Raw genomic sequence first — 14,055 nt, 5'->3', positions numbered from 1 at the left:
TGCATTTCTCAAAATTTCATTTACCTCTGTTTAAAAATGTGAGCTCTTGCACCACTGCAAATCACTGCTTCCCTCTGTGAAGGGACTATCTATTTACTTTTATGTTGTGTCATCACCTTCTCAAATAAGCGCTAGATCCTGAGAGCACTATTGTCATCCTCATGCATTGTGTGTAGCTAATGTTGGGTGCATCATGACTGGATCTTTTCTACCATGAATTACAATGTTTAGTCGCTGCTTGAACGTTGGGGGTGCTCTGCATTTATGTTTCGTGGTCTCATAAAGGGCTAGCGAGATACAACTATTTTCATATTATATCATGGTTGTTTTGACAGAGTGTTTTTTTATCAGAAATAGTAGGAGTACCTCCCACTGTGTTATATATATTAATATAGGTTAGTGAAACTGTACATTGTAGTTACAAACCATCCTCCTTTGGGGGATGGGAAGCAGGTACTAGTTTACAGGGATGCAAGTATTATTGAAATGTATTGTTTGTGCTCCTCTCTAACCCTATGGGTGAGCAGTGAAAAATCAGCCTTAAGTCTACTTAACCAGGAGGTTTTAGATGGTATGATCTTTCTAAAGTGTTTGTTGTTGCGCTCCTTCCATATACTCCAGGCCGCCAGCAAAAATAGTTCCATAAAGAGTGGCCTATTCCAGTCTTGTTTTGCTTTGGAGATGTTGTCCAGTCTTGTGTTGCCCTGAGACCAGGAGAGGCCAAGGTGAGACCAGCAATCAGAGTTGAAGTGGCACTCGAAGAAGAGATGTTCCAACGTCTCCTCAATTGGTAAACCACAAAGAATGCAGTCATGATCATCTCCAATATTGTAATGCCTTCGCTTTAGCATATTCCTGGTGTTGAGGCGGTCAGAAAGTAGCAGCCACCCGAAGACTTTTATTTTCATGGTTGACTTAGATTTCCAAATCCATCCAAAAGATTCATGTGCTTGAATTTCTCTGAAGTAGAATGTATAGTATTGTTTTGCAGAGAAGAGATTGGTGTTCCAAACGTATGTCCACTTGTCAATCTCATTGGAGAGTTGAACCTCCGAAACTTCCAGCTGAAGCTGTCTCATTTCTTCATATGCTTGTGGTGAGAGTGGTAAATGAAATGCCTCTTGTAGGGTGGTGATGCCCAAGAATTGTTGGACAGACAGATCCTCATTTTTGGCATATGAGAGTGCTCGAGGATATGAGTCAGCAAGTATGTCCTCTCTCCACATGTCTTTCCAAAAGAGTACGTTTTCACCATTCCCCACAGTCACCTTAGAGATACCCCGGTAAGTTGGTATTAGCTTGATCACATCTCTCCACCAAAATGATCCACATAGGTCAGATGCATGTGGGATTTGGTCAATGTAGTAAGCATCCCAAATCAATTGCACCCACGGTGTGTCCCACTTATTATAGAACTTGTGAAGGTATTTAAGCAGTAGGGCATCGCCTTGAACACGCAGATTTAATACGCTCAAGCCACCACTGGTCTTGGGCCGATACACCATTTCCCAGGAGGCAAGGGAGTTAATTTTGTCGCCATGGTCCGTTTTTTTAATCCACAAGCATTTTCTTCTTATTTTGTCCAGTAATTCAATGATCTTTGTCGGCAGTCTTAGAGTACCGATGGCAAAGATAATGAGCGATGTAATGACCGAGTTTAGAAGTGATAGTTTGCCACCATAAGAAACCATGTTGAGGGTGGCAGATAACCGTCGCTCGAGGGAGCAAACAAGGGGCATAAGCTCTTGGACAGAGGGTTTAGTAGTGCCAAGTGGCAGTCCAAGGTAGGTGAATGGCATTTTCCCCACGACACATCCGAAGGTGTTGGCAATCTCCTCACTTTTTTCTGCGCCACAATTGATTGGGATAAGAGTAGACTTGTGGAAGTTTATTCTTAGTCCAACTGAGGAGGCATAGTCGGTTAATATGGTCTTGACAATCTGAGCTTGTTGCATGCATGCTGGAATGACCAATATAGTGTCATCGGCGTACTGGATCACAGGATACTCTTTTGGGTTTGTTGAATGAAATGGTAGGCGTATAAGATTGCGCTGGAAAGCATCATTGATTGTTGCTTGAAGAAGATCGGCCGCAAGTACAAAAATTAGTGGAGAGGGGGGGTCGCCCTGCCGAACTCCACATTGACAAAGAAATTGCCGACCAGGTGTTCCATTTAATAACACTGGTGATTTACCTCAGGAGAATATGCATCGAACCCAACTTATCCATTTATCATTAAACCCCATGCTTTTCATAATGTCAATCATGGCCTCGTGCTCAATCGTGTCAAATGCTTTTGCAAAGTCTAGTTTTAGGAGCAGAATTTCCTGCTTGGATTGTTGGCATTGATATATGTATTCGTATGCCCACGCAAGGCAATCTTGAATAGTTCTCCCCTTGAGAAATCCATACTGGTTACGGTGCACGATCTTGAGTATGACTTTTTGTAATCTATTGGCCAGGATCTTCGTGATAACCTTAAGACAACAGTTTAAGAGCGTGATTGGTCTATAATCATTTATCATTTCGGGAGAGCTAATCTTTGGGATGAGTGTGATGAACCCATCATTAATGCTCTCAAGTGAAAGATTTCCCTCGTGAAATTGATGGTAGAGCTTGTAGAAGTCCTCCTTAATTATTGGCCAACATTTCTTGAGAAACACACCCATGAAACCATCCGGGCCAGGTGCTCTATCCGCGGGCATCTCTCTAATTACATTGTCAATCTCGACGTTTGAAAAGGGGACAGTGAGAACATCCAAGTCATGGCACTTCTTGATGATTCTATATAGATCAAATTTCATGTCATGTCCAGATGAAGAACCCATTCTTTCTTTGAAAGTTTGGAAGATGGTTGATTCTTTCCCTGTGTGATCTTCAACAACAATCCCATCAGTAGTAGTTAGGGATGCAATATTGTTCTTTCGGTACCTTTCTGAAGCCATTGCCTGGAATTTTTTTGATGGTTCGTCCCCAAATTTAACCCACCATATGGTGCACCGTTTTTCCAATAGAGTTGCTGGTATCTGAGCAACCGGAGAATATGGTTTTTGAGTATTTTTCTAAAGTTATTCTCCGGGACAGTTAATGAACGTTTATTTTCCAATTCATCGATCTCGCAAAGAGCTTTATTAGAATTCTCAATTGCCACAGAGAGTTTGGAAATTCCTTTGCTCCATTGTTTAAGATCTCTGCGTAGAGTTTTAAGTTTACGACAAAGATTTGTGGCAGCATTTGTGGACGTGACATTTTTGGCCCAAGACTTTGAAACCACATCCATAAAACCAGGGTGTTGGACCCAATATGTTTTACAGCGAAATAGTTTGGATCTAGGGATGGCAGTTTCAATATTAACCACACAAGGTATATGATCAGAAACAGGTTTACCTAGTGGTTTTACCATGGTTTTAGGGTAAGATGTAGTCCAGTTTGTGCTTGTGAAGAACCAATCGAGTTGTTCAAGAAGAGGATCTTGTTGCATGTTGCTCCAGGTGAACATGCGGCCTTTTATTGGAAGTTCAATTAGGCATTGTGATTTGATTAAGTCATTGAATGTATTCATGTCAGCCATTGAACCACCTGGTTTGTTTCTGTTTTCAGGTGCACGAATAAAATTGAAATCACCCACAAAAAGCCAATCCTCATTTGCTGGAATATCCAAAGCTCCTAACCAATTTATGAAGTTAACTCGATGTTCCCCTTGGCAAGGCCCATAGATGTTAACGAGCGTCCAGCATTGTGCTGATTGTGTGGAACAAAAGCGAATAACCAGAGCAAAGTCTTCAGTAAACATAACATCTTCTGTGAATATGGAACTGTTCCAAATCGTGGCAATACCACCCGATGCTCCACGAGAAGGTACATAAGCAAATTGATCAAATCTACGAGGGCAAATGGATTTAACGAAAGACAATTCAAAAGTTGACTTCTTTGTTTCTTGTAAACAGACAACAGCACATCCACTAGAGACAATAGCATTCGAAAGAGCTAGCTGTTTGTCGTCTGAATTTAAACCTCGAACGTTTGACAGAGTGTTGCCGTTTGAGATATCTTATTATTGCTCGCTAGTTCATTATGTCATTAATATGAGTTAATATAATTTTTAAGAGTTATTGTCGACATAATTAGTCATGATCTTGGCTAAAAACTTGGGTGCTACTTAAGCTTATTTATGTAAACAAGAGCAAAAGAGTTCGTAAAAGTTTTTCTTTTTCACTTTCAGTTTATCAACTGAATTGCTTGGGGACAAGAAAATGTTTAAACTTGGGGGAGTTGATACGTTTCCATCATATCTACTTTTCCTAACGCCTTTCCTCTTGTTTTGGACTCTAATTTGCATGATTTGAATGAAACTAATCCAGACTGATGTTGTTTTCAGCAGAACTACCATGGTGTTGTTTTTGTGCAGAAATAAAAGTTCTCTGATTGGAACGAAATTTTGTGAGGATTTTTTATATAATAAAATAGAATCACTGGAGCCATGAACCACCGGAGGGGGGGCCCTGGGTGAGCACAACCCACCAGGGCGCCCCCACCCTCCTGGCGCGCTCAGGTGGGTTGTGCCCGCCTGGTGGCCCCGCAGACCCTGAATCCAACTCCATAAACACCTAATCTTCTAGAATAAATCAAGGAGAAAGAATTATCGCGTTTTGTGAGACAGAGCCGTCGCCACCTCCCATTCTTCATCGGGAGGCCAGATTTGGAGTCCATTTGGGGCTCCAGAGAGGGGGATATTCGATCTTCGTCATCACTAACTCTTCTTCATCGCTGATTCCATGATGCTTCCCACCGGGAGTGAGTAATTCCTTCGTAGGCTCGTTGGTCGGTGAGGAGTTGGATGAGATTCATCATGTAGTCGAGTTAGTTTTGTTAGGGCTTGATCCCTAGTATCCACTATGTTCTGAGATTGATGTTGATATGACTTTGCCATGCTTAATGCTTGTCACTTTGGGCCCGGGTGCCATAATTTCAGATCTGAACCGTCTATGTTATCACCATTATATCTATGTTCTGGATCTGATCTTGTAAGTTATATTCACCTATTACGTGTTATGATCCGTAAACCCCAGAGTGACAGTAGTTGGGATACTTTCCGGTGATGATCGTAGTTTGAGGAGTTCATGTATTCACTATGTGTTAATGCTTTGTTCCAATTCTCTATTAAAAGGAGGCCTTAATATCCCTTAGTTTCCAATTGGACCCCGCTGCCACGGGAGGGTAGGACAAAAGATGTCATGCAAGTTCTTTCCATAAGCACGTATGACTATTTACGGAATACGTGTCCACATTATATTTATGAACTGAAGCTAGTGTCGCATTGACCTAGGTTATGACTATTATATTGTCAATATCATCCAACGAATCCATCGATCCTATGCCTACGAATTTCTCTTATATCATTTTTGCTAAGATACTACTGCTATTGTTACTGTTACACTTGCTACAAAATCATTGCTATCACTGTTATCGTTACTATTATTGTTGCTACTACTATCAAAACTATCATACTACTTTGCTACTGATCAATTTGCTGCAGATAATTAATCGCCAGGTGTGGTTGAATTGACAACTCAGATGCTAATACTTGCAAATATTTTTTGGCTCCCCTTGTGTCGAATCAATAAATTTGGGTTGAATACTCTACCCTCGAAAACTGATGCAATCCCCTATACTTGTGTGTTATCAATATGCAAGCAAGATATAATACAGCCGAGACGAGCATTTGAGTTATGATGAGGAGTGAGGTAGATTCATTGTTGAAGAAAGCGAAGAAAAAGGATGCTGCCATGGCTTGCTTGTGGCTCTTTCTTCTATTGGCTAGCCTCAGGCATGATAGTTTCAAATTTTTTTGAAAAGCAAGTGCAACTTAGTCATAAGTGTTTGTAATAGCATGAAGTAAGTTGTCGGTTATAAGAGAGCATAAAAAGAGTGTACCTTTCACATGATGGGTCAGTGAGGAAATGGGAACAACGGCTTAAGCCATTAGGTGTTCGCGCTTTCTGGAGGTGGAAGATTTACGTTCTTCCTATTAGACCCGAAACCGACCGATCTAGCCATGAGCAGGTTGAAGAGATCTTTAATAGGCCTTGGAGGACCGAACCCACGCATGTGGCAAAAAAGGGGGTGACTTGTGGTAGGGGTGAAAGGCCAACCAAAGACAACAGGGGCAAAAGCTCCCCAAAAATCCAAACCTTCAACTTGGGTGAAGCCTTGTGCCACTAACCTTGCATTGTTTATAATTACGTGTTCATGCTAGTCTTGCTTGTTCTTGAATACCCATTTGGTCCTATGACATTATAATATCCTCATAGGCCTCACCACAAGAGATCAAACCTTGTTGTAGGTATAGTTGTTGAGTTCTTCATGTATATCATCTAACTAATACAGATCTTCTAAAACTTCCTACCTTGAGGGGTTTAATACAAGAGTCAAACAAGTGATGTTCACCAAAGTTTGCCAAACGTTTACGAGTGGTTACCCCTTTGGCAATGCTTTCAAGAATGTTGTAGGTGAGGCGATCTAGAGTTTTCAACTTGGATGCCACTTTGTGTTGGTTCAAAGCAAGTGCTTCGTCATTGTGTTGAGAATGTTGTGGCATTGCTTGAGCTTGATCCTAAGAACGAAGGCCCCAATATATGGTGAATCATCACTTGGTTGAGCTTGCCATTGATCTTACTCGAGATCATGATGGGCTTGTTCTTGTTATTGGATTAGCACTTTCTTCCCTCGTACGCGGCTCAAGAAAAATGACTTGGATCAGTGCTATTTTTTTGTACATCGGCTACGGGGTGAACCGACCATCTTGTAATCCTAACACCGACCAATCAAAACCAGATGTTCAAAATCTCACCATACCAACAGGTCCCATCACAGAAACAATTGGCCACAATTGATTCTAAGTGCTCCAATCCTAGAAAGCTTTGAAGTTAAAGGATTACGTGGACAACTAAGTAGGCCATTCATGTGGTATATTACCATTTGATCATAGATTTGTCTAAGGAGTTTGTTGGACTATTGATGCTTACTAACTAAATGCTTGCGTTGCAACGAGGAAATACATATTCTAATCAGTTAATGTTGGGGAGGAACCGCTCCGGTGCCGTCTAGTCCCTCGGGTAGCCCTAGGGTTTAGATGGCAGCGCCGTCTTCATCACACACGCATGAGGAGAAGGAACTTGAGGAGATGATGGTTGAACTTGGGATCGCAGAGGAGCAATTTGATGACCTAGTTTTCGAGGATGAGATGTCGGATGTTGCAGCCAATCCCCGCTGGCCTGCGATAGGCAAGGTGCACACATCCAAGGAATATGGCGACTTCTGGTTCTACAAGAACATGAGGAGTGCGTGGGATTTAGCTCAAATAGTGAAATTCAGGTCTTTGGGTGACAATCTATATACTATGCAATTTTCTTGTTTGGGGGATTGGATCAAGGTGATGGAGGGTGGTCCGTGGGCCTTTAGAGGATAGCCTGTGGTGCTTGCGGTCTATGATGGTTCACAAAACCATCTCTGATTGATTTGAACTGCTTCAAAATCTGGATCCAGATACATGATCTTCCAGATGGGTATGGACCTTTGGTAAAACCTTTGGCTGCAAAGGTGGGGGCTCTGTGTGAGGATGAAGATGGCCCTAGTGACTTTGCTGGTAATTTCTATAGGGATAGGGTTACCTTGGATGTGAGGAAGCCTCTCAAAAACCATGTCTCCATTGTGAAAAAGCAAAAGGGCAGATTTTCAAGGTTAAGTATGAACGCCTTCTGGATTGGTGTGTTGTTTGTGGTATGACTGGTCACTTATATACCGAGCATGGGGACGGTGTTAATGACCCAAAAGCATTGATTTTCAAAGAGCTGAGAGCATCTTGGAGTATGGGGGGGGGAAGAGAGGAGGGGGTCGAACCCAGGAGGCTGTTGAGAACCCCGCAAAATCAACTTCTCAAGCTGCTGCTATGGATTTAGATATACGGGCTGTGAATGAGCCTTAGGATGGGGACCTGAATAGAAACAGGGGAGTGGATGCATGTCCCTCGGGGCAAGCTCCTCCTAAGAATGTTTTGACTTTGCCAGGGCCGGGGACTGTTCTAGTAAGTCCGCCGCTGATGTCTACTACACAACCTTCTTCTTGTAGACGTTGTTGGGCCTCCAAGTGCAGAGGTTTGTAGGACAGTAGCAAATTTCCCTCAAGTGGATGACCTAAGGTTTATCAATCCGTAGGAGGCGTAGGATGAAGATGGTCTCTCTCAATCAACCCTGCAACCAAATAACAAAGAGTCTCTTGTGTCCCCAACACACCCAATACAATGGAAAATTGTACAGGTGCACTGGTTCGACGAAGAGATGGTGATACAAGTGCAATATGGATAGTAGATAAAGGTTTTTGTAATATGAAAATATAAAAACAGCAAGGTAACTAATGATAAAAGTGAGCACAAACGGTATTGCAATGCGTTGAAACAAGGCCTAGGGTTCATACTTTCACTAGTGCAAGTCCTCTCAACAATAATAACATAATTGGATCACATAACTATCCCTCAACATGCAACAAAGAGTCACTCCAAAGTCACTAATAGCGGAGAACAAACAAAGAGATTATGGTAGGGTACGAAACCACCTCAAAGTTATCCTTTCTGATCGATCTATTCAAGAGTCCATAGTAAAATAACACGAAGCTATTCTTTTCGTTCAATCTATCCTAGAGTTCGTACTAGAATAACACCTTAAGACACATACCAACCAAAACCCTAATGTCACCTAGATACTCCAATGTCACCTCAAGTATCCATGGGTATGATTATACGATATGCATCACACAATCTCATACTCATCTATTCAACCAACACAAAGTACTTGAAAGAGTGCCCCAAAGTTTCTACCGGAGAGTCAAGATGAAAACGTGTGCCAACCCCTATGCATAGATTCTCAAGGTCACGGAACCCGCAAGTTGATCACCAAAACATACATCAAGTGGATCAATAGAATACCCCATTGTCACCACAGGTATCCCACGCAAGACATACATCAAGTGTTCTCAAATCCTTAAAGACTCAATCCGATAAGATAACTTCGAAGGGAAAACTCAATCCATTACAAGAGAGTAGAGGGGGAGAAACATCATAAGATCCAACTATAACAGCAAAGCTCGTGATACATCAAGATCGTACCACCTCAAGAACACGAGAGAGAGAGAGAGAGAGATCAAACACATAGCTATGGGTACGTACCCTCAGCCCCGAGGGAGAACTACTCCCTCCTCGTCGTGGAGAGCACCTGGATGATGAAGATGGCCACTGGAGAGGGATTGCCCCCTCCGGCAGGGTGCCGGAACGGGTCTAGATTGGTTTTCGGTGGCTATAGAGGCTTCTGGCGGCGGAACTCCCGATCTATTGTGCTCCCTGATGTTTTTAGGGTACATGGGTATATATGGGAGGAAGAAGTACGTCGGTGGTTGATACGTCAATTTTGCATCCTGCTTTTATATCGATATTTATTGCATTATGAGTTGTTATTTCACTTTATGTCACAATACTTATGGCTATTCTCTCTTATTTTACATGGTTTACATAAGGAGGGAGAATGCCGGCAGCTGGAATTCTGGGCTGGAAAAGGAGCAAATATTAGAGACCTATTCTGCGCAACTCCAAAAGTCCTGAAACTCCATGGAACATCTTAAAATAAATAAAGAAAAATCCTCGCCAAAAATGAAGGCCAGGGGGCCCACACCCTGCTGACGAGGGTGGGGGGCGCCCCCCCCCCTAGGGCGCCCCCCCTACCTTGTGGGCCCCCTGGTGGCTCTCCGATGTCCATCTTCTCCTATATGAAGTCTCTCGATGAGAAAAAAATAGAAAGGAACTTTTCGGGACGAGACTCCGCCGCCACGAGGCGGAACCTTGGCGGAACCAATCTAGAGCTCCGACAGAGCTGTTCTGCCGGGGATACTTCCCTTCGGGAGGGGGAAATCATCACCATCGTCATCACAAACGCTCCTCTCATCGGGAGAGGGCAATCTCCATCAACATCTTCACCAGCACCATCTCATCTCCAAACCCTAGTTCATCTCTTGTATCCAATTCTTGTCTCAAAGTCCGGGATTGGTGCTAGTAGGTTGCTAGTAGTGTTGATTACTCCTTGTAGTTGATGCTAGTTGGTTTATTTGGTGGAAGATCATATGTTTAGATCCTATATGCATATTATTACCCCTCTGATTATGAACATGAATATGCTTTGTGAGTAATTACGTTTGTTCCTGAGGACAAGGGAGAAGTCTTGCTATTAGTAGTCATGTGAATTTGGTATTCGTTTGATATTTTGATAAGATGTATGTTGTCTAGCCTCTAGTGGTGTTATGTGAACGTCGACTACATAACACTTCACCATTATTTGGGCCTAGAGGAAGGCATTGGGAAGTAATAAGTAGATGATGGGTTGCTAGAGTGACAGAAGCTTAAACCCTAGTTTATGCGTTGCTTCGTAAGGGGCTGATTTGGATCCACATGTTTCATGCTATGGTTAGGTTTACCTTAATACTTTTATTGTAGTTGCGGATGCTTGCAATAGAGGTTAATCATAAGTGGTATGCTTTTTCAAGTAAGAACAGCACCCAAGCACCGGTCCACCCACATATCAAATTATCAAAGTATCAAATGCGAATCATATGAACGTGATGAAAACTAGCTTGACGATATTCCCATGTGTCCTCGGGAGCGCTTTTCCTATTATAAGTGTTTGTTCCGGCTTGTCCTTTGCTACAAAAAGGATTGGGCCACCTAGCCGCACTTTATTTACTTTTGTTACTTGTTGTTCGTTACAATTTATCTTATCTCAAAACTATCTGTTACCACTTATTTCAGTACTTGCAGAGAATACCTTGCTGAAAACCGCTTATCATTTCCTTCTGCTCCTCGCTGGGTTCGACACTCTTACTTATCGAAAGGACTACAATAGATCCCCTATACTTGTGGGTCATCAAGACTCTTTTCTGGCGCCGTTTCCGGGGAGTGTAGCGCCTTTGGTAGGTGGAATTTGGTAAGGAAAAATTTATATAGTGTGCTGAAATTTACTGTCACTTGTTACTATGGAAAGTAATTCTCTGAGGGGCTTGTTCGGGGTATCTTCACCCCGTCCAGTAGAGCAAAGAGTTGCTCCTCAACCTACTGAACCTATTGAAAATGAAACTCCTTTTGAATTTTCTTCGGGTATGATGGAAAAATTGCTAGCTAACCCTTTTACAGGAGATGGAACAAAGCATCCTGATGAGCACTTAATATATGTGGATGAAGCTTGTGGATTATTTAAGCTTGCAGGTATACCCGATGATGTTGCTGAGAAGAAGGTCCTCCCTTTATCTTTGAAGGGAGACACATTGATATGGTATAGGCTATGTGATGATATGAAATCATGGGACTATAAAAGATTGAAGTTGGAATTTCATCAAAAGTATTACCCTATGCATCTTGTTCATCATGATCGCAATTATATATATAATTTCTGGCCTCGCGAAGGAGAAAGCATCGCTCAAGCTTGGGGGAGGCTTAAATCAATGTTATATTCATGCCCCAATCATGAGCTCTCGAGAGAAATAATTATGCAAAGTTTTTATGCTCGGCTTTCTGAAAACAATCGCACCATGCTCGATACTTCTTGTGTTGGCTCTTTTATGATGAAGACTATTGAATTCAGATGGAATTTATTGGATAGAATTAAACGCAACTCTGAAGATTGGGACCTCGACGAAGGTAAGGAGTCAGGTATGACACCTAAGTTTGATTGTGTTAAATCTTTTATGGATACCGATATTTTCCGTAAGTTTAGCACTAAATATGGACTTGACTCTGAGATAGTAGCTTCTTTCTGTGAATGTTTTGCTACTTATGTTGATCTCCCTAAGGAGAAGTGGTTTAAATATCATCCTCCCATAGAAGTAAAAGTAGCTGCACCTATTAAAGTTGAAGAAAAGACCGTCACTTATAATGATCCTATTGTTCCTACTTCTTATGTTGAGAAACCACCTTTCCCTGTTAGAATAAAGGATCATGCTAAAGCTTCAACTATTGTTCGTAAAAGCAATATTAGAACTTATACACCTCCTAAGCAAGTTAAAGTAGAACCTAATATTGCTATTGTTAAAGATCTCTTGTCTGATAATATTGATGGGCATGTTATTCAGTTCGAAGGTGAAACTGCTAGAATTGCTAAGCCTTGTGATAAAGATAAACATAGACCTGTTGTAGGCGTGCCTGTTATTTCTGTTAAAATAGGAGATCATTGTTATCATGGCTTATGTGATATGGGTGCTAGTGCTAGTGTTATACCTTATGACTTGTATAAAGAAATCAAGCATGAAATTGCACCTGCTGAATTAGAAGATATTGATGTCACGATTAAACTTGCCAATAGAGATACTATTTCAACGATGGGAATTGTTAGAGATGTTGAAGTCTTGTGTGGGAAAACTAAATATCCTGCTGATTTTCTTGTTCTTACTTCTCCGCAAGATAGCTTTTGTCCCATTATATTTGGTAGACCCTTCTTGAACACTGTTAATGCTAGGATAGATTGCAAAAAGAATGTTGTTACTATTGGCTTGGATGATATGGTTCATGAGTTTAATTTCTCTAAATTTAGTAAACAACATCGTGAGGAAGAATTACCTAGTAAGTATGAAATTATTGGTCTTGCTTCTATTGCCGTACCTCCTAGTGATCCTTTAGAACACTATTTGCTAGACCATGAAAATGATATGTTCATGAATGAAAGAAGGGAAATAGATGAAGTATTCTTTAAACAGGAACCTATTCTGCAACACAATTTGCCTGTTGAAATTTTAGGGGATCCTCCTCCACCCAAGGGTGATCCCGTGTTTGAGCTTAAACCGTTGCCTGATAATCTTAAATATGCTTATCTTGATGAAAAGAAGATATATCCTATTATTATTAGTGCTAACCTTTCAGAGCATGAAAAAGAAAGATTATTGAAAACTCTGAAGAAGCATCGTGCTGCTATTGGATATACTCTTGATGATCTTAAGGGCATTAGTACCACTCTATGTCAACATAAAATTTAAATTTGGAAGCAGATGCCAAACTAGTTCGTGATCCTCAACGACGTCTGAATCCTAAAATGAAAGAAGTGGTGAGAAAAGAAATACTAAAGCTTCTAGAGGCAGGTATAATCTATCCCATTGCTGATAGTGAGTGGGTAAGTCATGTCCATTGTGTCCCTAAGAAGGGAGGTATTAGTGTTGTTCCTAATGATAAAGATGAATTGATTCCACAAAGAATTATCACAGGTTATAGGATGGTAATTGATTTCTGCAAATTAAATAAAGCTACTAAGAAAGATCATTACCCCTTACCTTTTATTGATCAAATGCTAGAAATATTATGCAAACATACACACTATTGCTTTCTAGATGGTTATTCTGGTTTCTCTCAAATACCTGTGTCGGCTAGAGATCAATCAAAGACTACTTTTACATGCCCTTTTGGTACTTTTGCTTATAGACGTATGCCTTTTGGTTTATGTAATGCACCTGCTACCTTTCAAAGATGCATGATGGCTATATTCTCTGACTTTTGTGAAAAGATTTGTGAGGTTTTCATGGAACACTTTTCCGTCTATGGTTCCTCTTTTGATGATTGCTTGAGCTATCTTGATCGAGTTTTGCAGAGATGTGAAGAAACTAGTCTTGTCTTGAATTGGGAAAAGTGCCACTTTATGGTTAATGAAGGTATTGTCTTGGGGCATAAAGTTTCTGAAAGAGGTATTGAAGTTGATAAAGCCAAGGTCGATGCTATTGAAAAGATGCCATGTCCCAAGGACATCAAAGGTATAAGAAGTTTCCTTGGTCACGCCGGATTTTACAGGAGGTTCATTAAGGACTTCTCAAAAATTTCCCGGCCTCTGACTAATTTATTGCAAAAAGATATACCATTTGTCTTTGATGATGATTGTGTAGAAGCATTTGAAATACTTAAGAAAGCATTAGTCTCTGCACCTATTGTTCAGCCACCTGATTGGAATTTACCCTTTGAAATTATGTGTGGTGCTAGTGATTATG

The 14,055-nt window shown here is 41.2% G+C and overlaps 1 pseudogene; it reads right to left on the bottom strand.

Annotated features, from left to right (window-relative positions):
- Positions 1-461: 461 nt before the first annotated feature.
- Positions 462-2,945, bottom strand: LOC119283660 (annotated as a pseudogene).
- Positions 2,946-14,055: the final 11,110 nt, after the last annotated feature.

This window comes from Triticum dicoccoides, chromosome 4A, assembly GCF_002162155.2.
Source record: "Triticum dicoccoides isolate Atlit2015 ecotype Zavitan chromosome 4A, WEW_v2.0, whole genome shotgun sequence".
Lineage (NCBI taxonomy): Eukaryota > Viridiplantae > Streptophyta > Magnoliopsida > Poales > Poaceae > Triticum > Triticum dicoccoides.
This window is presented reverse-complemented; position numbering and strand designations above follow the sequence as displayed.